This window comes from Canis lupus, chromosome 3 (genome assembly GCF_003254725.2).
Source record: "Canis lupus dingo isolate Sandy chromosome 3, ASM325472v2, whole genome shotgun sequence".
NCBI classification, from domain to species: Eukaryota; Metazoa; Chordata; class Mammalia; order Carnivora; family Canidae; genus Canis; species Canis lupus.
The window spans coordinates 52,018,984-52,043,489 of record NC_064245.1 but is presented as its reverse complement, the minus strand read 5'-3'; the positions used below and the strand labels follow the sequence as shown (position 1 = coordinate 52,043,489).

Here is a 24,506-nt window from a genome sequence, read left to right as displayed (position 1 = left end):
CCAACTGCTGCTGCTAATTTTCCACATACTCTAAACAGACATGTTAGGATGGTGTGGAAAGGGGGAACCAGGCAGCTGATTGCAGTCCTAGCTCTGTCCTAAGTCACTGGGGAACTCATGGAAGCCCTCATTTTTCCCGTCTGTAAGCTAGAATCACAACATAAGCTTCACCCCTGTGGGAATTGTGAAGGTATTTTTTTGTGTGTGAATGCAAATATTCTTTTTGTATTTTCTCTTCTCTCCCTCTTCCTCCTATTCCTTGTTTTCTCTCTTTGTCTTTTTCCATATCATTAATTCCCTTATTCCTATTTTGTTATCTGCTCTGTTGTCACTGAAGCATCTTCAATTCTTGACAATCATTAATGCAGGGTCCAGCTGGGGGTTGGTGTGAGTTCCCAAGCAAGAGTCCCAACCCACTCCTGGACCTTCCATCAGTAGGGAGGAACCCTGCAGGTGTCCCAGCTCCTGGCTCTCCTGGTACCCCCAGAAGCCCAAAGAGGACTGGTTCCTGCAGCCCAGCATGGCACTCCTCCCCAAAGTCTGTCAGAGCAGGTGCCCGAGGGAAAAAGATGGCTGCTACAGGAATCCACTTCTGCTCTGTAGAACTGCAGGCAGTTCTTGCTAACTTCCTTCCAGGGATTTTCAGGATGCATTTCTAAAAAGCTCGAACCAAGCCATTCCTGATTAAATGGGTCATGTCTTAGCCAGGACCTGCAAAAACATGAATATCACTTGCTCAGCAGTGTCTGAATGCCCATCAGCCAACTTAGAAGAAACGCCAGCAGATCCCTCCGTTGAGTTGGGTCTTCTGGATCTTTCTAATGTCCCACCATGCCATGTGAGGACCCTCACCTTTGGCAGCTGGAAGAGCTGGCCAGCTCCTTGCTGCTTCCTGTGCCTCTGATCACAGGGAAGGGGCAGCTAAGGGAAGGAAGTCCTTTCTGAACTTCAGCTTCAGAAATTAGCCCAAGGAGCTGTTTCTGCCAATGCTAATCTGTGGCCAACCTCACCGCCCCCACCAGGGGCTAGGAGGGTGCTGGTTCCACAGTAAAAAAAAAAACAACAAAAAACAAAAAACAAAACCCTTGCCTGTGGAAGTAGGTGGTGAGCATAATAGGGAACTAAGTGGAAGGAGCAGGCCCTGGTCAAGGAATGAAGCCCATACAATACCTTAGAAGACATCCATTTCTTTCCTCTCTGGCGTTTCAGCCTTGATTTCCTTGACCCACTGATAAATGTCCTTACTGGGAACATTTAGCTGATAACTGATTTGAATCTCTTGTGACAAGAGATATGTTGTTCTCCATCTGCTCTCTGGGGTCTACTGTGAATACAGTCTTTGTGCAGTTTCCTGAAGTGGCCTCTTCTCAAGTTTTCCGGGAAACATAAGGTATGGGAGAAGATGAATACCTTGAAAATGCAACTTGAATTCATACCTTTGGCCTACAACTTGCTTTTTGGGTGAAGATGAGCAAGTTTCTTGGCATCTCTGGCCAAAAAAAATCCATGGATGAAGTCTCTCGAAATGGCTTATTTCCAGTTAGGAGAAGAGGGAGGGAACCATATCCTAAACTTCCTCTTGTTCCTTCCAAATCACAACAGAAGTGTCTATGTCCCCCAGGTAGTCTGACCCTGTGGGGTGAGGCGGCAGGAGGGGTGAGGAGAAAGGGAGCTTGTATCACATTGAAGGCTGAAGTCAGAAGGGATGGCTAAGGCAAAGGGAAGCTTGGCCTATGTACTTCGTGGCAGGATGAATGTTCTTGGAGTGAAAGCCAGTCCTCCTCTCCCATGGCCTGCGAGGCCCTACATGATCTGCTCCTGTCCCTGCTCATATCATGTCTTGTACTTCTATTTCCAGCTATATTCTAGCTGTTCCTTGATCACAAAATCTTGTTTCCTTCTAAGGGCTTTTTGTACCTGCTCTTCCTTCTCTCTGGCACACACCTGTGGATCTTTCCCTAGCTGGCCACTTTTCGGCATTCCAGGCTCAGCCCAAATGTCCCTTCCCTGACCACCCTGTTCCTTCACCCCCACCCAATTTTAGTTAGATGATGATGCTGATATGAAATTATTGTCTTTTCCTGTTTGTTGGTTATCTGTTTCCCCTATTAGAGTATACACTCCATGAAGGCAGGGACTTTGGTCTGTTTTGCTCACTACTATATTTCCAGCGCCTAGAACAATGCCTGGCACATAGTAGGTAAACAAGAAATATTCATTGAATAAATGAATGGATGGCTTTAATGAATGGGCAATGTCCCTTCTGGGTTAAGTTTGGAATGGAAGGAGTGGTGAGTTTAAGACTGATCATAACTGTTGAATGCACCTGATTTCAAAGCATTCCTGCCTCCTCAGCCTTGGAGACCCTTTAGAAACCTTCAGAGAAGGGGTAATGGGGAGCAGGGACTGTCAGGGGAGCCTGGAGCATTCCTGTAACCCATGGAAGCATCCATACATGGCCCATGGAAACACCTAATCATGTTCCTCTCCTGCTTGGAGAGGACCAGGAGTAGGGCAGGATGGCCATGCAGGGAGTGGTGACTTCAAAGATCCAGGGACAAAGCAGAGCTTGGAGCCATGCTGGTCCCTGACAAAGGCTGCATTTCCCAAGGGCTGGGAGGGACGCTGGCCATGGGTGGTGTTTCCAAGGGTTGGGTGCCTGCAGCCATCCTGGCCCCGAAGCATATCCCTGGGCTAGGGTGGGTAGGGGTCAGTGCTTGAGGGAAGAATTCAGCTCTACATCATCCCTGTTATACTCACCTCTCCCCATTCTCAGTTGCAAATTCCCAGTAAAATCAGTTTAAAGTGGAGGGGTACAGGCATGATTAATGACTCCTATTCACTCATCCAGGGACATTTAGCTTTGCCCTGTTCTCTCTGTGGAAAAAAACCCTAGGACTTGGGACCCGCCCCTTCCTGTTCTCAGCCTTCCCTTCCATCTGGGCATTTGGAGGTTTTCTCTGCATTAATTTCAGACTTTGTGTAAATATCGAACCTGGGATTTTGGAAGGGAGTGTCCTGCAGCCCAAACTTTCCATCAGGCACAAGCACCCTTTTTGGGGCAGGGATCCTGGGCCAAGAGCTGAGTTCCCTCCACTTGGTGCTGACCGCCAACCTGGCAGGACAGAGAGCTCCTTCCTGCAGGGCTTTGGGAAAGGGCTGGGGACCCAGTGTGACTCCGCAGTGGCCTCCCTGGCTGAGAAGGGAGGCCCAGTTTAAAAAATTATCCTCGGTAGAGGTTTCTGGAAGCTGAGAGTCTTGGTGGAAATGCCTGCTTGTCAGAAAGGGCCATCAGGTGTTTGGGGTTATAGTCGAGTCCCTGGGCAGGCAGAGGGCCAGATGCCTGGCTTGTGGCTGATGGGAAACAGCGGGCCACTGTCTCTCTGGGGCAGACGCTCCGGTTCTGTGGGTTTAGTCCTGGGTTCCAGTCAAGTCTAAGTAAGAAAATGGATTATTGGAGAAAAAAAAAAACCTCACTTTTTTTAAGACTTTTTATTTTGGGAGGTGCCTGGATGGCTCAGTTGGTTAAGCATATGCCTTCAGCTTGGGTCATGATGTTGGGATCTTGGGACTGAGCCCTGCGTTGGGCTCCCTGCTCAGTGGGGTGTCTGCTTCTCTCTCTCTCTCTGCCTCTGCCCCTCCCCTCCACTCATGCTCTCTCAAATAAGTAAATAAAATCTTTAAAAAGAAAAGATTTTTTATTTTTAAGTAATCTCTGCACCCAACATGGGGCTCCAACTCACAACTCTGAGATCAAGAGTTGCACGCTCTGAGTCAGCCAGGCACCCCAAACCTCATTCTTTTGACCCTAGTTTGCATGCCTCGGTTCCAGGACTGGGCAAGACTTCATGGTGAACATCCTTCTAACTCCTTTTGGGTCATGTTACTCTTTGACAGCCAGTGGGAGCTGGGGCCCCAGCTTCCAGGAGGTGATCTTTAAGTTCCTGTTCAGTTTACTTGGGGGCCTTAGGGCACATTTAAGAGTCTATGCTAACAGTGTGATCTATGGTGGGCATCTGGGGTCGTGTGGCATAAATTTGACCTTTGGAGGGGCTAGAGACTAAGGTCAACTATGTGGACAGTCAGCCACGTGACCCACCCCTCAGTAAAAACCCTAGACACTGAGGCTCTAGTGAACTTCTCTGGTTGGCAGTGCTCTGTATTGTAACGCACTGTGCACTGCTGTCGACACAACTCCACTGCACCAGCGCAGCTGGAACTCTGTACCTGGTCACCTTGGGACACTTTCCATGTGCCTCTTTGCTGATTTTGATCTGTATCATTTTGCTATAAAACACCGTATAACACCATAACTGTGAATATAACAGATTTACTGAGTTCTGTGCATCCTTCTAAGGAACTTTCTCTACAGAATGGTGCTCTTGGAGACCTCCTGACACTGCACTTTACCAGCTTCTTTGGGTGAGCTTGTCTTGCCCAGCATAGTTCAGGGCTGGCTGATGCGGCAGTGGACAAGACACCTTCACCCCGTGGCCATCCTTCACCCACATGGCTTTCCCTTCTTGGGGCATGTGCTCTGAAAAGCAGAGTATTCTTTTTTAGCTCTCGTGTGGAAGGAGCAATTGCCTCTCATCTGAAAAAGTTCCAACCATTTCTTGTCTTTCCTCCCTCCTTCTTTTCCTCTGTCAAATTCCCACCACATGGAAAACTCTGTGGTAGGTACTGACGAGGATCCAAGAATCGACCCGTGTAAATAAGATGTGTGAATAAATCCTACAGTACGAGAGGAAGAGCCTCTTTCAATGAAAGAATTCTGGGAGCTGAGAAGATGCAGAAACCGCTCCTGTCTGGGGGGGCCTGGGAGAGTTTTGAAGAAGAAGTGACATTTGAGTTGAGCCTTGACAGACAGGTACCCTATGGTAGAGGGAAAGGGCATTTAGGAGGGAGGGATCTCATGAACAGAGGCACGGAGAAAGGAGTACATCCAACCCATATAGGATCAAAAAAGTTAGGAACAAGGCTGGGACAGATTCTGAAGAATCTCTGTAATTAGGCTAGTGAGTTTGGCTTCTGTAGGAGACTCGCTGGCATGAGGGAGTGGAGTTCAGATCTCAGGTGTGTTTCAGAAGGAAACCAAAACTTCTGCTCCAGCTATTTCCGGCCCTACCTCTGTGAAGTCTCCCTGTTACCTCATCGTGACCAAGTTCACCCTCCTCCATGAGAGCAGGATCATACACTGCCTGCAGCTTTGTCTGCCTCTGCAAGGAGATGCCGCCCACTGGGGTGTGCACTAAGCTCATCCTTCCTTGGGTCTCCTGCATGCCTGAGCACCTACCCCCACTACTTCCTCTAAAAATTACCACGTATTGAAAGCTGACCCCTAGCCAGCATGGTGCCCAACAGCAATCGGAACAAATGCATCCTCTCATTCAATGCTCACAATTATCCCTGGAGGGGGACACGATTGCTACTTCCATTTTATAATGGAGGATACAGAGGCTCAGAACAGGTCAGTAACTTACCTCAAATCCTGCAGCCAGGGAGTGGAAGGGCCAGGATTCAAACCCAGGTCTGCCTGACTCCTAGCCTATTCTCTGCTTCCCACATATATGCTAGTGATGGGGGCAGGCGCAGAGGATGGAGGCTGTCAGGGGTTTGTTCTCATTATTCAAAGGCTTTTGGCAATCTATGGACACAGCCCTAAAGCATGGATTCTGTTCACAAACATCTGCTGCGTGCCTGCTACAGAAGGAGTCTTCCAACAGATCGGGTTAAGCGTCAAAGATGGATTCAGAGCACCAAGATCACCTTGAGGCTTTAGAATAAGGCTGAACACCCCAAAGAGCTTGCTCTCTGAGCTCCTCACAGACACCCTCTGACTCTCCACTTGCTCCAGAAGAGTTGGCAAAGAGCTGTGAGCACTGACATGATATTATGCTGCACTCCACTCTGTTTCCTCCCCTTCCAGCTGTCTCCAGCATGTCCCCAGTTCTCAGCCAGCCTTCTCTGGCTGTGTAGCTGTGCCCTGCACGGCTGTCAGGATTACGGTGCCTAATAGCCTCCCAATAGGAAGCCAGCATAGTAGCCTTCCAGAAAGCGCCTTCTAGGGACTCATGCTGTCTGCTGCCTCCCGGCTCCTCCCCGCCAGTGTTTCTTCAATGACATAGTCCTCACAAGAAGGCTGCCTTTCCGTTTGTGCTGTTTTAAATTCTTTTAAAAAGAATCGTGGCAAAATACACATAACACAAAATTTACCATCTTTTTTTGGTGGATCCCATGTTGCTTGAACTCATGACCCTAAGATCAAGACCTGAGCTGAGATCAAGAGTCAGATACTTAACGCACTGAGCCATCCAGGCGTCTCACAAAGTACCACCGTAACTGTTTTTAAGTCCGTATTTTTTATAGTTCAGTGACATGAGGCACATCCACATTGTCATGTTACTGTGCCACCATCACTACCATCTGCCAAACTGAAACTTTGTACCCATTAGAGGATAACTCCCATCTCCCCCTCCCCCAGCTCTTGGCAACCACCATTCTACTTTCTGTTTCTATGAATTTGACTACTGGCTTTCCTTTTGAGGAGGAAAATCAGTAACCCTATCTGACCCAGTATCTAGAGATCTTTATGTGCTATTCCAATTGGCCAATTGGACAGGTTCTTTTTTTTTTCTTTTTCTTCTTCTGGAGTGCTTTCTATATTCAAGGAGACTTTTGTGCACTCAGGGCTCTTCCGGATACCATACTGCCTTCAGCATCCTGGGACACCTGCAGCTTCATGGGGTTGGGCTCTAAAGGCACACAAGGCAGAGACCAGGTATGATCAACATTTCCCTTGAAAATTTCTTAGGAAGGCACCATGTTGGGGTCCCACATACTACCCCCAAATGAGTCAAACACAATTGTCTTTTTTCCATTTCTGGTTTATTTCTTTATCTGAGCAGCAGATGAATTAGTTGGCTTATTAGAAGGGCCATGTTTTACAAGCAACACTTCTCATTAAAACTAGAAAGATGCTTGGCTTTTCAAGATGCTCATACTGTGAGAGGAACAAGGGACCCGATGTTTACTCTGGGAGCAGGAAATTGAGTTTCTCATCTCTGGCTTGCTGGGGACACAGATACATCAGGTAGAGGAGCACCTGCAGACTTTCTCACTGAAGTGTGTTCTCTCTTGTTAACTACGCTGGCACTGTAGCTGAGCCTAACGCCCATCTGAGCTTGGTGGGAGCAGCGGTGGCCATCTTCTCGGATGGAAAAATTCACCCACAGCTGCACAGACAGTGGTCATGCTGGGATCAGGGCCTGGGGCTCTCTGCTTCCTATTTAGTTTTCATGGCAGTCATGGTTTCTCCCACCTAGACTGAGGGCTCTCCTAGAGGACAGGGCAGACTTCCCACTCCTTGTGTATTCCCCGCTGTGTCCCATAGAGAGCTTGGCACATGGAATATTCTAATTGTGGATAACTGCTTACTGACTTAGAAACATGTTCACATAAAAAGCAAACTGCAAAATATTATATGCAATGCAACTCCATTCCATTTTTGTGTGTAGCTATTCATGGGGGAAAAGACCTGAAAGATATACATAAATTTAACTCTGGTTGTCTTTGGGTGTTAGGTTTTTTTTTTTTATTTTTTATTTATTTTTTTTTTTTTTGGGGTGTTAGGTTTATGGTAGACTTTTATTTTTCCATTTCTAGTGTTTACATTTCCTCAACTTTCTGTGATGTTCTCTACCATTTTTCAAAGGAAAAGTGTTTCCAAAAATAAAATGAAATTTTATATCCTTAAAAAAAAATCTACATTCAGGACAATAAACTCCCCAGTGACCAAGGTGCCAGCCAGTGAAGAAGGGATGGGGTGGGGGCGGGGAAGGGAGGGAGGGCAGGGTGGAGGAGAGGAGAATGTTCTCCATGTACTATAAAACTCTTGGGAATGTGCTGAGAGACAGAATTTTCTTGCATCACAGTTAAGTGTTCAACAGACTCTGGGTCGAAGATCTTTCAAGCTCATGACTCTCTTCCAAAGATGATCCTAACTGTGAGCCAAGGAATCCCCATGAAGTTCATAGGCATGGAATGCCAGAATGAGCAGAGCTTTATGCACATACCCTGATGGATGGGCCCCAGAATGAGCAACAAGTCCCTTTGCTTCTCTTTCTTATGCTGGATGTCTGGGTCCAATCTGAGAAATTGGCCTTCTCTCTGGGCATGAAATAGCCAGGAAACCAGGAACATTTGGAATCAGACAGCCATGAGTTCCAGCCTTGGCCATGCCTTAGTTTCACCATCTACAAAATGGGGATAATTAGACCTACTTCAAGCTTCTTGTGGCTTTGGGTCATGCAACATTTATATCCTTTCTACTCAATACATCCAGTCTCTGGTTAGCACAGAAGCACTGACCAATCAGAGAATATGTCATTTATTTGACTTGATAGAACTTCCTGGACATCTCAGATGAAGCATGGATCCAAAATATGGTAGCAAGTCAATAAAGGGTGTCACGAGTTGAATTGAGCCCCCCCCCACCCCCGCCCTGCAAAAAAAGGATATGTGGAAGCCCTAACCCCCAGGACCTGGGAATGTGACCTTATCTGGAAATAAGTCCTTTCAGATATAATCAAGTTAAGGTGAGGTCATTAGGATGGACCCTTAATCCAGTATGACTGGTGTCCTCGAAAGAAATGTAAGCAGCATGTGGAGATCCTGGCATCCATGCAGAGATCAGGGAGACAGAGATCGGAGTGAGACAGGTGCTGGCCCAGGAATGCCAAAAACTGAAACCAGAAGCTGAGAAGAGTCTAGGAAGGATTCTTTCCTTCAGGATTCAGAGGGAACATGGCCCTGAAGAGACCCTGATTTTGGACTTCTAGCCTCCAGAACTGAGAGACAATACACTTCTGTCATTTTTTTTTAAAGAATTTTATTTATTTATTCATGAGAGACACACAGAGAGAGGCAGAGACACAGGCAGAGGGAGAGGGAGAAGCAGGCTCCATGCAGGGAGCCTGATGTGGGACTCAATCCTGGGTCTCCAGGATCACACCCCAGGCTTCAGGCGGCGCTAAACCGCTGTGCCACCGGGGCTGCCCCTACTTCTGTCATTTTAAGCCTGCATTTTGCGGCGCTTTGTGATGGCAGTCCTTGAAACTAATACAATGGGTAACTCTTTATTTTACTACCACCACGACCAAAGACACTACTACAAAAGGAGATTGCCCCATCTTACTTGGGGGTCAAGTCAGGATGATTTAGATTTCTCTAGAAAATTATTTTTCATGTCTAATCTAAATCTCTCCTGCCCTCCTTTTCTCAGTGGGGACGTATCACGCCTTGGGATTTGATTTGATTTTTTAAGATTTTATTTTTAAGTCATCTCTATAACCACTTTGAACCCAGGGCTCAAATTCACAACCCTGAGAATAAGAGTCGCAGGCTCTACCTATTGAGCCAGCCAGGAGCCCTGGGCTTGTTCTTGATGGATTTTTCTAGAACCTTCTTGGTTGCCCTTTGAACCTGATCTTCGTGATTGTGATATTGTGATTTGAGAATCTTGTGATTCTCTTGGTTTGGCTCTTTGACCCTCATGCCATCATTGGGCTCATCCATATCCCCTTCTGCTCTCACTGATTGATGACAGTGGCTCTCTGCCTTTCTAGGGAGCCAGGAGAAAGGAGAAACATATCCTCGATCCTGGTCTGGATTCTGTCTTTTATTAACAAAAACCCAGAAGTGAACGTTTCTTTGAGGTTTCTGGCCCGTCTGGACTCAGAGCATCTTTTCTCCTAGGGTCTGCATAGGACCAAGAAAGGCTGACATTTCAACAGAGGCACATCTCAGGCTGTTCAGCTGCCTTAACTTTTTCAGAACCATCAACGGTTCTCCTGGGATAATTAGACTTCCTGGTTCCCCAGTCCCACGAGGGGAGGACAGGGCACTAAGCAGGAGATTGGCAGGGCCAGAGAAGCCCAGTTCTGCACCAGCTCCTCCCTCCACAGCCTGCCTCCTGAAAGCACAGCCACAGAGCTGGTGGCAGGTAGAACACCTGAAAGAATTTCTTGCTGGTCCACCTTTTGCCAGTATGGTGCAGTCCCAAGAGGTAGTTGAAGGATTCGAGTAGGATCAGGGCTGGGGTGTAAAGCTCTAATCAGCTGTGCCCTGTACCACCCCAAGGGGCTGTCTACCCACGGAACACAATGGAATGGGATCCCCTGGAATTGTGCAGTGGGGGCCCCTTGGTACAACAGGGCTTGCTGCAGGGGACCGGCCCTGTTCCCCAGCTAGCTTCAAGGTGACAGAAGGCACAAGGCTCTTCTTGCATTTCCCACGTGCCTCCGTGCTCCAAGCTTGCATGGCTGCCTTAAGAGCATAAGTGGTCAGGAAATCAGCCGAGGAGCTTCAGGTTGGGCAAGAAGAGGTAGTCACGTGACTACCTTACCCATTGCTACAAAATGTCAGGTTCTCAGATACCAGGAACGACCCCAGGGATATTCATGATGAACAGCTATTACTGCTTTGAGGGCATTTGCTCTGTGCTCGGTACCTTGCTTTAGCTATGTTATATTATCCTCACAAACTCATGAGTTAAGAGACATTATACCTGATTTACAGATGTGGAAACTGAGGCATGCAAGACTAACCAACTCTGGCAAGGTCACACTGCTAGTGAATTAGCCAGATTGAGTCTGGAGCCCATCCACCTGACTTCCACTCCTATAAGACAATGGCCTGATGGATCCTTTTGTGAATCGAAGTGCTACAATGTCATCAGGAAGGGGGCTGGGAATAAATCATAGGCGACCATTGGTGCTCATCCCAAGTGCCCTCCTTCAAGTTGCCCAGGTGGCTCAGCGGTTTAGTGCCTGCCTTTGGCCCAGGGCATGATCCAGGAGTCCCAGGATCGAGTCCCACATCAGGCTCCCTGCATGGAGCCTGCTCCCCCCTCTCCCTGTGTCTCTGCCTCTCTCTGTGTGTCTCTCATGAATAAATAAATAAAATAAAATAAAAAAGTGCCCTCTTTCATGCCCATCATCTGTTCCCCTATCCCAGCTCCCACCTCCCCACTGCTAACCTGCAATTTGTAATTGTTAAGAGTCTATTTCTTCGGATGCCTGGGTGGCTCAGCGTTTGAGCGTCTGCCTTTGGCTCAGGGCATGATCTCGGATCCGGGGATCGAGTCCCACATCTGGCTCCCTGTAGGGAGCCCACTTCTCCTTCTGCCTATGTCTCTCTGCCTCACTCTGTGTGTCATTAATAAAGAAATAAAATCCTTAAAGACAAAAAAAGAGTCTATTTCTTGGTTTGCCTCTCTCTCTTTTTTCCACTCTCCTTTTTGCTCATTTGTTTTATTTCTTAAATTCTACATAGGAGTGAGATCATATGGCATTCATCTTTCTCTGACAGATTTATTTCACTTAGCCATTTCATCAGACATATTCCTTTTTAGGTCTCAGTTTTCTGATCTCTGACAAGAGTAGAAAAGCACCAGATCAGTGGCTTTCAAAAGACATAAAAGTGGAGATGTTCTGATCAAATCTGACATGGGGACCCCTAAAATCACTGCCTCTCTCTCCTTACCTCTATGGCCCCTGTAGGGTGTCATAGACAACCCCTGAAGACTCTCGAGCGCAGTTTGAAAAGTACTGGGCTAAAGTCATTTGTCTGGTCAGCATATTTTTACTAAGCATTTTCTAGGTGTTGGAGATTGAAGAAGATCAAGACAGGGCATCTGTGTGATGGGCTCCTGTCCCATGCAACTTTTGATTTGGTGTGACCGGGGCAGGGGGCAGAAAACCAGCAAGGAAAACAACCAACCAGCATTTTTTAGACAGTGGCACACTACAAAGAAAGTTCAACCCAGGGCTGCTGGAACATGGGGGTGGGCATGTTTATCTTTAAACTGGGTGATAATGAAAGGCCTCCTGGAAGAGGTGTCATTTGAACTGAATGACTAGAATGAGCCAATCTTGCAAAGCCAAATGAGAAGAACCTCAGGCAGGAGAGACCAGGAAGGCAAAGGCCCTGAGGCAGGAATTAATTGGGAGATGCTGAAGGTGGTGGGTGAGGGGAAGGTGATGGGGAAGCTCAAGGGGAAGAGGAAACAGGCTCCTGAGGGCCTGTGGGCCAAGGAAGAGAACTGGGCTGTATTCCAAGTATAAAAGGTCTTCTGAGAGCCTCTGTAATTCCCAGAGGCTTGAGAAGGGATGTGCAAATAACCTGACCTGATTGCTGCAAGCATAAGCATCTATGGGCCAGTCATCGACACCATACTTGCAGTAACTACAGAGGGAGCTGGAGTAGTTACAGTTTTCCAGCCACTGAACATTACAGGAGCCTTATTTGGCACGTGTGAGTCTTGCTGACCCCTGAGGGTAGGCCCCTGGAGTCCCGAAGGCATTGAGATGGCAGCTGGAGCTCCTCGAGAGAAGAGTGGATGAGAGGGCCCAGGTGAGCAGAGGAAGCAGTGGGAGGTGAGGCTCTAAGCCCCTGCTAGGTCTTCCCTCAGCTAATAAAGCTGCTTCTACCTCCAACCCAGCCTTACAGCACTCTTCTCTCTCAGGGCTGGGTGTGGAGACAATCTATGCAATCAGGTCCCCCATACCAGGGGGATCCACTCTGCTATAACAGTAACAAAAGATCAGTGGAAGCCATTGCAGGTTGGGCTTAGGAAAGAAGAATCACAAAATGAGGCTGCTTTAAGGGGGAATAAATGGCCCACAGGAGGGTGAAGAAGCTCTCTGGTTGAACGGTGTGGGGCTGAGGTGGGGTCGGTACTCATGGATGTAGTGTTGGGGACAGGGGACAGAGGTAAGCATGCAGACACAGCTCTTTCTTGCTCAGCTCCAGGGGCAGGGGTTCACTTCAGGGGCAAGGGCTATACATAGACATGTCCATGAGACTGGCACTCCCTGAAGTCACAGGGCAAATTGAGCACACAGGGCTAGGCCTCTGGTCCAGGTGGGAGGGCTCCACCTCACTCACCTGTTTTTCAATCCTGGGAAACAATGAAACTAAAACGATCATCCTGCATGGCCTACCTTTAAAGAGAAGGTGGCAGGTATCAGGTGAACAAGAAGAAGGTGTCCAGCCTTGCTCTGAGGGTGAAGAAAGCTTGCTGGGTCAGTGACCAGTGTTTAAGATTAGGGTTCTAAGCACTCCTCGTCCCTGGGCCCCCGCCTTGGGTCCCGTGCAGCTGCCTCGTTCCTGCTGCAGGATCAGAGCTGGCTGACTGTATGGACCCTCAGTTCACTCTAGGAGAGAAGAGCTCCCTGGCCAAATTTGACTTAAGAAACTCAGGGAGATTTCCAATATCCATCAGCATATTGAGAATTCCTGCAGAGCAGGGGTGCTGTTTGAGCCGTGGGGATGAGACCCCCTTTTACATATAATGTCCATTGACCATCTCTGAAACAGATGTTCTAGGGAACCCATTTTTGGGAATCTTGGCCTAGCTTCATTCTCCAGGGACAAATATACATGAATCCAGGGTCAATGACAACTATGTTAAGGAAGCAGGGCCTATGTGTCAGGCAGGAGAGAGGAGTCAGAGAGGCAGACTGTAACCTTCCCATTCCCCTAAAGGGCAAACTTGGGGCAGAGGCTGTCATTCTGCCTGCAGGGAGAGTTGGGGCAGGTGACCCTTAGAGGAAGGGCTACAAGAAAGTAGTTTAGAACCAAATGCACCCAGAGGAACTGTTTTGGGCTTTATACTAAGAGTTCAGAAACCAGACTGCATTGCAATCACCTGGGGTGATTCTGAAAAGCACAGATTCCTACCCTGTCCCCCAACCCCATGCAGAATCTCTGGGGTACATTATGATTTAGGCATACTTTTTTTCCCCCAAAGCTACTCCAATGCTTTTGATTCTAGGGACAGAGGCTACTTCTGATGACAGCATCCGAGTCTCTTTTAGAGCATCTTGTCAAGCTGAAAAACATCCACTACATTCCTGAGTCATCATAAAATCCAGGTGTTTCCCTAAGCCATCTGGATATGAGGTCAAAGTGAGAGTGGTTTTTTTTTTTTGGGGGGGGTGCACCTAATGGGTGAAGGAAGGGATGGGAGGAAGGTCAGGCCAAGGTCCAGGTTTGGTTGGAGAAAATCCCTCCAATATGATCAAGGGTGGAGGCTGAGATAAGAAAGCCCAGGGGTTCTGAGGGACTTGGAAGGCTGGGCTCCCCTTTGCCCTGGACATTTCCCCTAACAAGACTTTCTTCCCCCAAGCATCTGGGCAACCATCAAGGACTCTGGAGGCACACAGTGAGAAGGTGGCCCAAGGGTAGACAACGGGTAGTCTCAAGATGAAGTCTGTCTGCATTTGGGCTCTTATGGGATGGCACAGTGTTTCTGTGATAAGGCACCTCCTTTTATTGGTTTGAATGTGACATGTGATGTGGAGGGAGGAGCTTCAGCAGCCCTGACAGGAGCCCATGGCTCTGCTGAGAGCCCCTGAACTCTCTCTCTGAGACTCAGGCTCCTCATTTGCATAACTAAGGAGGCGGGTGATTTAGGTGTCCCCCGTGTCCCTTTCTGATTTAATGCTTTTTTTTTTTTTTTAAAGATTTTGTTTATTTGATGAGAGAGCACGTGAGCACAAAGAGGAGGGAACAGCAGAGGGAGAGGGAGAAGCAGGCTCCCCACTGAGCAGGGAGCAGGATGTGGAGCTTGATCCCAGGACCAAGGCAAACACTCAACCCACTGAGCTACCCAAGTGCCCCAATGCTTCATGACTGAAAAAATAGAGGCTCAGGGAAGCCTGGCAATTCCCAAATCCACCCCTTTGGCTAGTGACTTTCAGTCAGGCCTTAATATACTGTTAAGTTCAACTCCATGGAGTGGAGCAAAGGCCTTGTTGTACAGATGGGGCTCACCCACACCTCCTGCTACCACGGAGGTTCCCTCCTCCTGGCTGGCACAACTCAACTGCTAATAACTGCAGTACCCTCTAGAGGGTGCTGCTGTCAGCGCTGTAACTCGTGCCTGGTGCCCTACAGGAACTAGAGGACCAGGCTTCCGGGGGGCTGGGGATGGAGGCATGGCAAAGTGGAGGACCGCCCATTTGAAAATTGCTGGTATTCTTCTCCTCAAGCATTGGAGGTAATTTATAGTGCGAAGGTCCGCTCATTCATTCATTCATTCATTCAACCAGCCTGACTGTGTGTGCCAGGCGCTGGATTAAGTGTAGCACACACCATGAAGGCAGGCCTTAGGATGTCCATTGTACAGAGAAGAAAACCAAGGCTCAGAAAGGCAAAGCAATTTGCCCACATTATGCAGCCAGGCAGTGCGCAGTTCAAGTGGCTTCAAGCTCAGCGTTCTCCCACTGCCCATGCTATAGGATACACACATTGGCCTTCCCACTGGAGCAAACCCCACCCCTTGATTCTCACCCCCTGCTGGGAGTTGTGTGTGTGGGGAGGTGCTGACCCACATGCCACCCCCCACCCAACAGAATGCATTACTGTGGCAATTGTGTCCCCAATGGCAACCTTCTTTGGCCTCATGATCACACATCCATACTTGCTGATGCTATGATTTTTCAGAGTGGGATTTCGGAAAACCTCAAAAATTATAATAGCAGTTTGATATTTTGTTGCAGGTCTACTTTGTGCCAGGTCCTGTCTTCGCTTTATCTTGAACTCTCTCAGTCATCAGATGAGCCTCATTTCATGGATGTGAAAAGTGAGGCTCAGAGAGCTTAAGTGACTTGCCCAAGGGCACATAGCTGGGATTTCAACCTACATCCGGGGCTGCCAAAGTCCCCGTTCTTTCTGCTTTACCACTGGGGCCTGGCTCCTTGTTTTCTTTTGTTGTCTGCCCTTCATCGCCTGCCTAACCCTCCCTTCTTGCCGCCCTCCTCCCCCTTCCCCCAGCCGTTGGACTTCTGTTGCACACAGCTGGGCATGCTCTGGCCCCATAACTAAATGAAGGTCTGGAGCAGGACTTCTCAATATTGGCACTACTGACATTTTGGGCTGGATAATTCTCTGCTGGTAGAAGGAAAGTGCTATCCTCTGCATTTTCAGATGTTTAGTAGCATCCCTGGTCTCCACCCACTGGATGCTAGTACTATCACCCCTCCCCTATGGCGACAACAAAAAAAGTCTCTCCACATAAGGTCAAATGTTCCCTGGGGAGCAAAATAGCCCCCAGTTGAGAGCCATTGCTTTATAGGAATTCGGGGTTGGGGTCAAGTTGATTATAGCCTGTCTTCTTCAATAGACAATGAGCAGCTGGAGGGCCAGAAGAGTGAATGGTTTACCCACATCTAGTGCAGTGCCTGTAGCATGTAGCAAGTGGTGCTGCAGGGAGAATGAATGAATGCTTTCCATGGATATGGTATGTTTCAGGATGAGGGCCTGAAGGCCTGCGTTCCCATCCAGATCCTCACTAGTCTGCTCTGGGCCAGCCGGGGGCACACACCTACCCCCTCCTGGGCCTCTGTCCCCTTTGTGATCTCTTAGAAGATTATCACAGCCCCAAGTGCCCTGGACACCTATGGAACTGCCATGCTCCACCTCAGAGGCCCAGAGTCCAGGGGCTGAGGAGGGGCTGTTCGCCAGGTTGGATGCTACACAACTGCCCGGTACTCAGTTCCTTCATTGGACCCTTGCCCCTCAAGCCAAATCAATCACAGAGAGAAGAGCAAGCCCTCCCACACCCAAAAGAGACCCAATGCAGGAGAGGTGGCTTCTTTTTTGGGTGTGTGTCTTAAAAGGGAAAACACATAACCTCAAAGGTAACCAAATATCCAAATCATGATGGCCAGCAGCGCACACCCCAAATCCACCTATTCATGAGTTTAACAAAAAGCTTCTTTAGGATACACTGTAAGGCCATTGAGAGGGAGAAAAGTCGCCTCTCACAAGCTCAGGCCAGCCCGCAGGCCCGCCCGCCTAGTGTGTGCACACACGCACGCGCTGCGCGCGCACACACACACACACACACGAACACACACACACACACACACACACATACACATTCGGCTGCTTACAAGGAGGCTCTGAGTTTTTAAAAGTAAACTCTATGGTTTCCGTTCTTGCCCTGGATTCAACTTTTGAAAAAAGGAACTGTTTTCCCGTTTTCCCTACAAAGGCCCACGCGCCCCCCTCCCTCCATTCTGGTCCTCCGGCCTCTCTCGGGCTCTCCCTCTCTAACCCTGAACCCGCCCAGCACCACTGCCCCTCTCAGCCACTCCTCCCCTGCAACAAGGACTCCGTTTCCAGCCACGCCCAGGGGCCCAGACCTCCTCTCGGGGATGGGGGTATCCTATCCGGTCTGGGGGAAGGAGAGCAGCTAGGGGAGACGCCACAATCTCCTTTCCCTCCATTGAACAGAGAGCTTTCTTAAGGAAAGAGGGTAGCAGTGAAGCTCCCATCAAGGCCCACAGCATGGTCAAAAGGCCAGCCTGGTGATAGCAGGAGAGGATGGCTCCTGTTTGGAGATGTTCCCACCCACAGGGGCACCTGGGTGGTTCAGTGGGTTAGGCATCTGACTCTTGATTTCAGCTCAGGTCATGATCTTAGCTCTGTGCTCAGCACACCATCTGCTTGTCCCTCTCCCTCTGTGCCTCCCTCATTCATATTCTCTCTCTCTCTCTCTCTTTAAAAATAAATAAATAAATAAATAAATAAATAAATAAATAAATAAATAAATAGATAAATAAATAAATGAATAAAATATTTTTAAAAAAGGTTCATTGGCCCTGTCACTCCTCACACTCCACTTGCAAGCAGGCCTGTTCTCCACACATTGCTTCCTGTCTGAGTCTGGGTTGTCTTCCTTGAACTTGCCTTTCACTCCCACCCCCAGCTTCTACTTCTTGCTGCCCCCACTCCCAAGATGTTCAAGGGTCCAGTCCAGGTGTTAGCACAGAGGCAGCAAGGATGCCCCAGGACCTGCCAGCTGGAGCCCCGGGGCAGGGATTTCTCAGACAGAAACATTACCAGGATCAGGGGCTTTCAAGCTGTTTTGACCATAGCCCGCAGTAAGAAATCATCAGTTAAACACCAAGTTTGTATGTATTGTGTACATACAAATACCTATGTATTATAATCACATATACACTTATCTAGGACTGCAAAATATTTAACAGTAATAGAAGTTTTCAGAAATAATACTTACCTTTATTACATGGAAGGCACTATGAGATTTCTCTTTCCTATGTCATTACACTGCCCTAAATTGATTTTACCAGCTGCAGATGGACATGTTCTGTGCTAGATGTCCCTGCAGGAGCAGACACAGACTAAAAGTGAGACTCCAAGCAGGGGCCCGTGGGCCTCCCGTTGCTCAGCCGAGGCCCTTCTCAGCCCAAGAAGAAGGGGCTTGCGAGGGACCAGGTTCTACAAGGCATCATGAAAAAAATCCACGTGAAAAGTTGGGACATGGCCTTTTACTATTACAGAACATTCTAAATGAGTACTCCTGAACCTACAGATTGTGACCCCAAGGGGACCTAGAAGCCATTAGAGGAGAGGAATTAAGGTTTATGGTGCCTACTGAGAGCCTGACAAGGACCTCTTCAATATCATGTAGCCAATTAACTGGCTGAGTTGGGATTTGCACTCAGGTCTGCCCTACCTGGCAGGTTCCCACCTTAGCAGCTCCACCCCACCATCCAGGGAGTGAGGTCCCTTGGAGCTCCTGCTCTGACTGGGGAGTTCGACAGTTTGTTCTCAACATGTGGGGATAGAAGGCGCCCCCATGGGCATGCAGGGGTGCAGGCTGCCTGGGATGTGGGTGCATGTGAGATGGGGAGCAGGGGCAAAGTATGTGCATAGCTGTAAGAAGGGGCCTGGAGTCAGGTGTGGCTCAGACAGCACACAGACTCCCTGCAAATAAGTAATACTACATCTATCATTTTACCCTCTTGGATTCTTTACTCCTATATTGACCAGAGGGCTTTCAAATAATAAAGAGAGAATCCCAACTTAAGTATAATTTTTATGGAAAATTCTAGGAAAAGAAAAATATTTACTTAATATTGAAATTAGTACTACTACTAATAAATGATATTGAACGGTTATTGAGTTCAATAACTGCCCAGTGGCAGGCACCATGCTAAGGGCTTTGCTTGTATCGTTGCAGCTACTGTTTATCGAGAGGGCCAGCTACGGGCCTGCACTGAGCACAGACCTGGCACCTAGGTGGCGCTCAGAAGTTACTGGAGAATGAATGAAGGTACCAGGTGATGCGCTAGAAAGTGGACCTACATACATCTCATTTAAACCCAACTTGATATAACCTGAAAAGTTCCAGTATTTCTCTGAGAGAGTTTTTCTTCCTTTTGATTATTCCTTCATCTGAAACTTTTTAAATTGGAGGAGCGATCTCTCCTTCTGGGTTAGAGGCACCACCTCCTTTGGGTTTTCTCCGCCATGGCCATGCGGTTTTCTCCCCAATGGCCTTTCCATTCCTGGGCAGTCTCTTCCAGGCTCAGTGCCTGACAGGCCAACACTCCTACACTGATCTTCAAAGCACCTCCTAAGCCGCCCTGCCCAGGGCCACAGGCGATCTGATCGTCCCTTCTCCTTGGCAACCCAGAGGCAAGGGAGGAACAAGGATTAGAGCCTAGACATCTGGGTTCTTTAATCAAGATGAGCAACTGACTAGAGCCTCAGAAAACCCAGATTCTAGTTCTGCCCTTCCCCTAAGTCACATATGACCTTTAGAAAGTCATCATCACACCTTTCTGGGTTCACTTTCTTTCAAATGTGTTTCCCAAGATCCAGGGTTCCCCCAAATGGTCAGATACCCACCCACCACAGTATCCCGGACCTGAAACACCACACTAATCCATCCAGCTTCCTTCCTTTCCTCCTGGCAGTCACCCTGACAGAATTGGAATTTATGCACCAAACAAAATGCTGGCTGGGTCCTGGGCTCCTTCGTGGTGAAACCCTAGAGGAATCCTATCAGAACCATTCTCACAATTGCAAGGAGTAGAATGATGGAAAAGTTTGGGTTGGATACTGTCTTTCAACAGGAGACAAGCCGGCACCCCACAGTTGGGTCTGGCCTAGAATGCAGGTTAACACTGACAACCGTCCACCCAACCCCAGGGTTAGAAAGGCTCCACCTCCATTGGCTTCAACTGCAGAGGAACCCAGAGATGGAAAAACTGTCTCTGGTCATGTGTCCTCATTTAGTCTCCTCTTTCTTGAGAGATGCCCCTGCTTGGTGACACAGTCAGAGTTTGTCTCCCTTGCGGACAGCTCAGTGGCCCTGTCCCAGGTTCTGTCAATTCCCCCCAGCTTTTTGCCAGCCCTCTGGGGCGCCCTGTGGCTCCTGGAGTAGGCCAAGTGGCCAAGGCGGTGGGACCAATGGGTTCTTACAGCCTCTGCTTGGGCACCTGCGGTGCCCCTGACACACTGTTCCTCCCACTTCGTGTATCCCTCAGAGCCTCCTCCTTCCCGCTGCCAGCACAGGCCACGGCTCAGAATCAGGAGGCGCCTCTTCCAGCTCAGAAGTAGCAGCGGGGATCGGACCCCGCAAACCCACTCTAAAGCTGCTAGCCTGCCCACCCCGGCTCGTTCCTGACCCTAGGACTTGAAAGCACGCGCGGGCGTTTGGTGTAAAAGCTCCCTTAATTTCGGGGGATCGGCAGACCGGAGCCCCTCCTCACGTGTCCCTTTGCCCCATTCGCGCTGCGTCTGCAACAGCCAGAAAGTTTGCTCAACTCCACGGGCCGGCGGGGGGCCCCGGCACACGCCTCCCCCCACAGGGGACACGGAGCGGGGCAGCCGGGCGCGCCGCGGGCTGGTCCAGGCCCCCCACCCGCCGCCGGGAGAGCCTCTCCCGGAGGGAAGGAGACAGTTACCTTGAAGAGTTGGACTCCCTTCCGCAAGAACTTCAGGGCCACACACCTGGCCAGGCGGCGGGGGCTCCTGGGGCCGGGGGCGCGGGTGTCGCGGCGCTGCGGGGAGGCGCTCCTGCGCGCGCCGCGCACCCCTCTGGCGGCTGCCGGCGTGCTGTCCGCAGGTCCCCGGCGGCGGCTGGGTGGCCGAGTCCCGGCGGGCCGAGCGAAGGGCCGCTGCAGGGTGCCCGGAGCCCCTGGCACCCGCGTCAGACGCGCGGAGGGAGGCCGGAGAGAGGGACCTTGAGCGGCGCGGCGCGCGTCCTCAGCTCTGCGAGCCCCCTCTGGAGCGGCGGGGAGGTAGGTGGGCGGGCGGGCGGGCGGGCATGGCGCGCGGTGACACATACATAGGGGCGGGCGGGGGAGGGGAGGCCGGCGCCGAGGGAAACCCCACCCCCGGGAGACCCGAGGGGCGGCCGGGGGGGGAGGGGCGGGGAGGGCGGAGGCGTCTGGAGAGCGCTGGACCCCGGCTCCGGACCGGCGCGCCGCGGGGAAGCCGCCGGGGCGCAGGGGCGCGAGAGGAGCGCGCGGCCCGGGCCCGCGGGAGGCAGCGGCGCGGGAAGGGCTGCAATGCGGTCGGCGGCTCCGCAGTCCGAGGGGCCCTGGAGGGCTGCGTCGCCCCGGCGCCGGCGCCCGCACCCGCACCCGCGCCCGCGCCCGCACCCGCACCCGCACCCGCGCCCGCGGTGACCGGCCGCGGCTCCCGGGCGCCCGGCGCGGGGAGTGCAGCGGACGCCCCGCGGAAGCCACCCGGCGGGGCGCGCCCGCTGCTCCCGGGCCACGGTTTGGAAGGACCCTCAGGAGGAGCTGGCTCAAAGTTTCTGGGGATGGGGTGCGCCGGGATGGCAGGGCGCACGGAGGTTAGGGCGCAGCGGGGAGGCGCGCTGGGCACTCGACCCTCAGGGCAAAAGGCTGAGGTTCTTCAAAGTCCCGGAGAGACCAAGGACGCCTCAAACCAAGCAGGCTTCTCCGGCACTTCTGTAGCTCCAGACACCACCCTCCTTAATAATTTCGTTTCCAGTCAAAAGAATAAGAGAACCAACAGCGCTTAACACCTTCGGTGAGCTGGTTGCTTAACATGCATTAATATCTCACTTAAATTTCCCCAAAGCCCAGTGAGGTAAATATTAGGATTCCTCCATTCCCAAAGGATGTGAAAACGGAGGCTCAGACAGTGATGGAGTTACCTACTCAAGGCGGGGTCTGAATTCAAACCCAAAGTCGTGCTCTCTCTGCTACACGAGCTGCTGACTAAGCCACGGGAGTTTTGGAGCCACCCAGGCTGGTTGGTGGCCCTCGGGGTCCTTATGAAGGATGCTGGTGATGCTTGACCCTAAGATTTAGTGGCCTCGGTCAGTGTGGTGGAAGCCGCTTGACTCCCTCACTGGGCATGGATTGAATGAAGAAGAGCAAGAAGTGGGGTGTTTGTGGGCTGCCCATGACAGAGATAGTAGACTAAGCTTTTTCTTGATTAAAAGGCATGAAAGTGGCTCCGTTTCCCAGGGGTGACAACTCTGGAATGTGTGGGTTTTTTGCTGGCCATCTCTGCTAGGGGGCAGGACTGGCCCTGGCCCAGCACATTCCCTTGTCTGTTCTCTACACAGGCCGGTGAAGCCTGGAGAGGGCGTGGTTCCCACTCCACCCACTGGTCCCCAGGAGCCATGGTGAGGTGTTCCACTGATGGGCAGTTCTTGGCTGTACCCCTTTTCTACCTGAATCTGTTGGTTTCTTCCCGTCAGGTCTCCAAGTTACAGAGCATCTTGGGCAGTGCTGACAGGAGGGTGACTAGAACCTCTCAGGGGGGAGAACAGCATCTTGTCTTTCAAACAAAAAAGTGGGATGAAATCTTATTAGTTACTGACCCAAGACTGCCTCGATCAGGAGAAATGATTCTTCTAGGAAAAAAAAAATATAATCCTTAAAATTCCAACAGGAGGAGTCATGGGTTCTCATGCCAATATTTGCCTGATGCTCTAGGTGAGAACAAACCACACCCTCATCTGTAAAACGGGGTCATATCTGACTTACATCCCAGAATGTGTAGGGTTAGTGAAGGACAATTCAATTCAAAGACAAATATTGATTAGATAATTTATCTTTGTAATGAAGTGAACAAATTCTTATTGATTATCTAATTTTGTAATGAGGCTGAGAGACATACAATGGGCTCCTATTATATGCCAGACGCTGTTTGATACAGCAGCCTTGCAGGTGGATATTATTTCCATTTTGCACACTAAGAAACTGAGACTCACAGGCCACCCAGGTAGTGAATGAGTGCAGGTTAGCATTAGGTCATTAGTGACTCCACACTGCTGCCCCTTCGGGCTACGGCAAACACAGGATGATTGGAAAGTGCTGGGACAATTTAAAGACCACGTTCCAAAAATTAAAGGATGTAGTGTCAGAAAGCCATTGGTGGCATGTGGATGTTCCCCTGTTTAATGCAGAGTGCTCTTCCTTGTGTAGTATTTCTGATGCTGGTCATCTCTCCTCTGCTCAAATACTTAATGCCCTTTCCAGGCTGCCTGATCCTATCTGCTGCTATGGGCGACCTTTTAACCTCTGGCTGCTCCAAGTGTGGTCCACAGACTAGTGGCGTCAGCTGGGCACTTGTTCAAAATGCAAAAATCTCAGGCCTACTCCAGACCTTCTGCCTCAGAATCTGCATTTTAATGAGATCCCCCCAGGGGAGTTTTATATGCCTTCTGAAGTTTTAAGAACCACTGTGCTGGCATCATTCAGCAGGTTTTACTCAGTCAACCACAAAACTGCAGAGTAAGAGGATCTCAGAGCTGAGAAGGGCTCTAGGAGAAGATTGAGGACCACATCCTCATTGTCTGGAACATAGGATCCTTGAACATGCTCATGGATTTGACTCCCTTCTGAGTCCATGTCCCATTTTCACATGGTTCTCAGATTTTGTAGAAGCACCTGCTGGTTCCCATCACTGTGGGTTCAACAGTGAACAAAACAGGCCCATTTCCACCTCCTGGCCTTGTCTGCCAGACCTCCTTCCACATGGCAGATCTTTTTGTGTTTGAAATCAATGATTCCACTGCTCGTGCACTTTCCCCCTTCCCCTTTAGGATTGGGCATCACCACTTCATTCTCTCCTTCCTCATCTCTCTCTAGCCATGGATGCTACCCACTGCCACCAGTCTTCTTCCAGCAGGTTGGACTGCCCTGTCTCGTGTAGTGAGTGATTCAGACCTAAACAAAGTCCTGCTAAGTGTGCTTAGCCCAGGGAGCTCACCTCCTTTGATGGGGTACTATGCTTCTGTTAATGTAGCCTACATTTATGTGCTTTTCTGGCAACCTCATCACAGCTCATTCTGAGCCTGTAGTCAACTCAGATCTCCTTTCTACATGTACTGCCATGGCCCAGTGTCTTCCCTGGTTTGTTCTGGTATGGTGGGTTGTTCTAATCTAAGTGTGGGACTTCACCTTTACCTATCTTAAAAATTTCCCTGATAAGATAAGCTCAACACTCCTAACCCTCTCGGTTCCTGTTTCTGTCATTCTCTGTGTTTGCTGTTGTTCTCATCAGTGGACTTTCTACAAAGCTGACTGGTGTCCCACTTTTCTGTCTTCACTTATCCTGGGGCTGAGTTCTAGAGCAGGGCAGGATGCCATGGCTCCCTATCCCAATTATAATGGCTGCATAATGCATCACCCCAA

The 24,506-nt window shown here is 49.9% G+C and overlaps 1 protein-coding gene and 1 long non-coding RNA gene across 3 annotated transcripts in view; one reads left to right on the top strand and one right to left on the bottom strand.

Annotated features, from left to right (window-relative positions):
• Positions 1–20,920, bottom strand: part of ACAN (aggrecan) — a 62,165-nt gene extending 41,245 nt beyond the window's left edge. The window contains exon 1 of one of the 2 annotated variants that reach the window (XM_025437782.3): positions 20,790–20,920. The gene's annotated coding sequence lies outside the window, so the exon portion shown is untranslated. The remainder of the gene's footprint in view (positions 1–20,789) is intronic. The other variant, XM_025437783.3, reaches the window with a different exon arrangement.
• A 1-nt stretch (position 20,921) lies between these two features.
• The window catches only part of LOC118354273 (uncharacterized), a 123,058-nt gene continuing 119,473 nt past the window's right edge, over positions 20,922–24,506 (top strand). The window contains exon 1 of the long non-coding RNA XR_004814456.2: positions 20,922–21,125. This is a non-coding gene — a long non-coding RNA (uncharacterized LOC118354273). The remainder of the gene's footprint in view (positions 21,126–24,506) is intronic.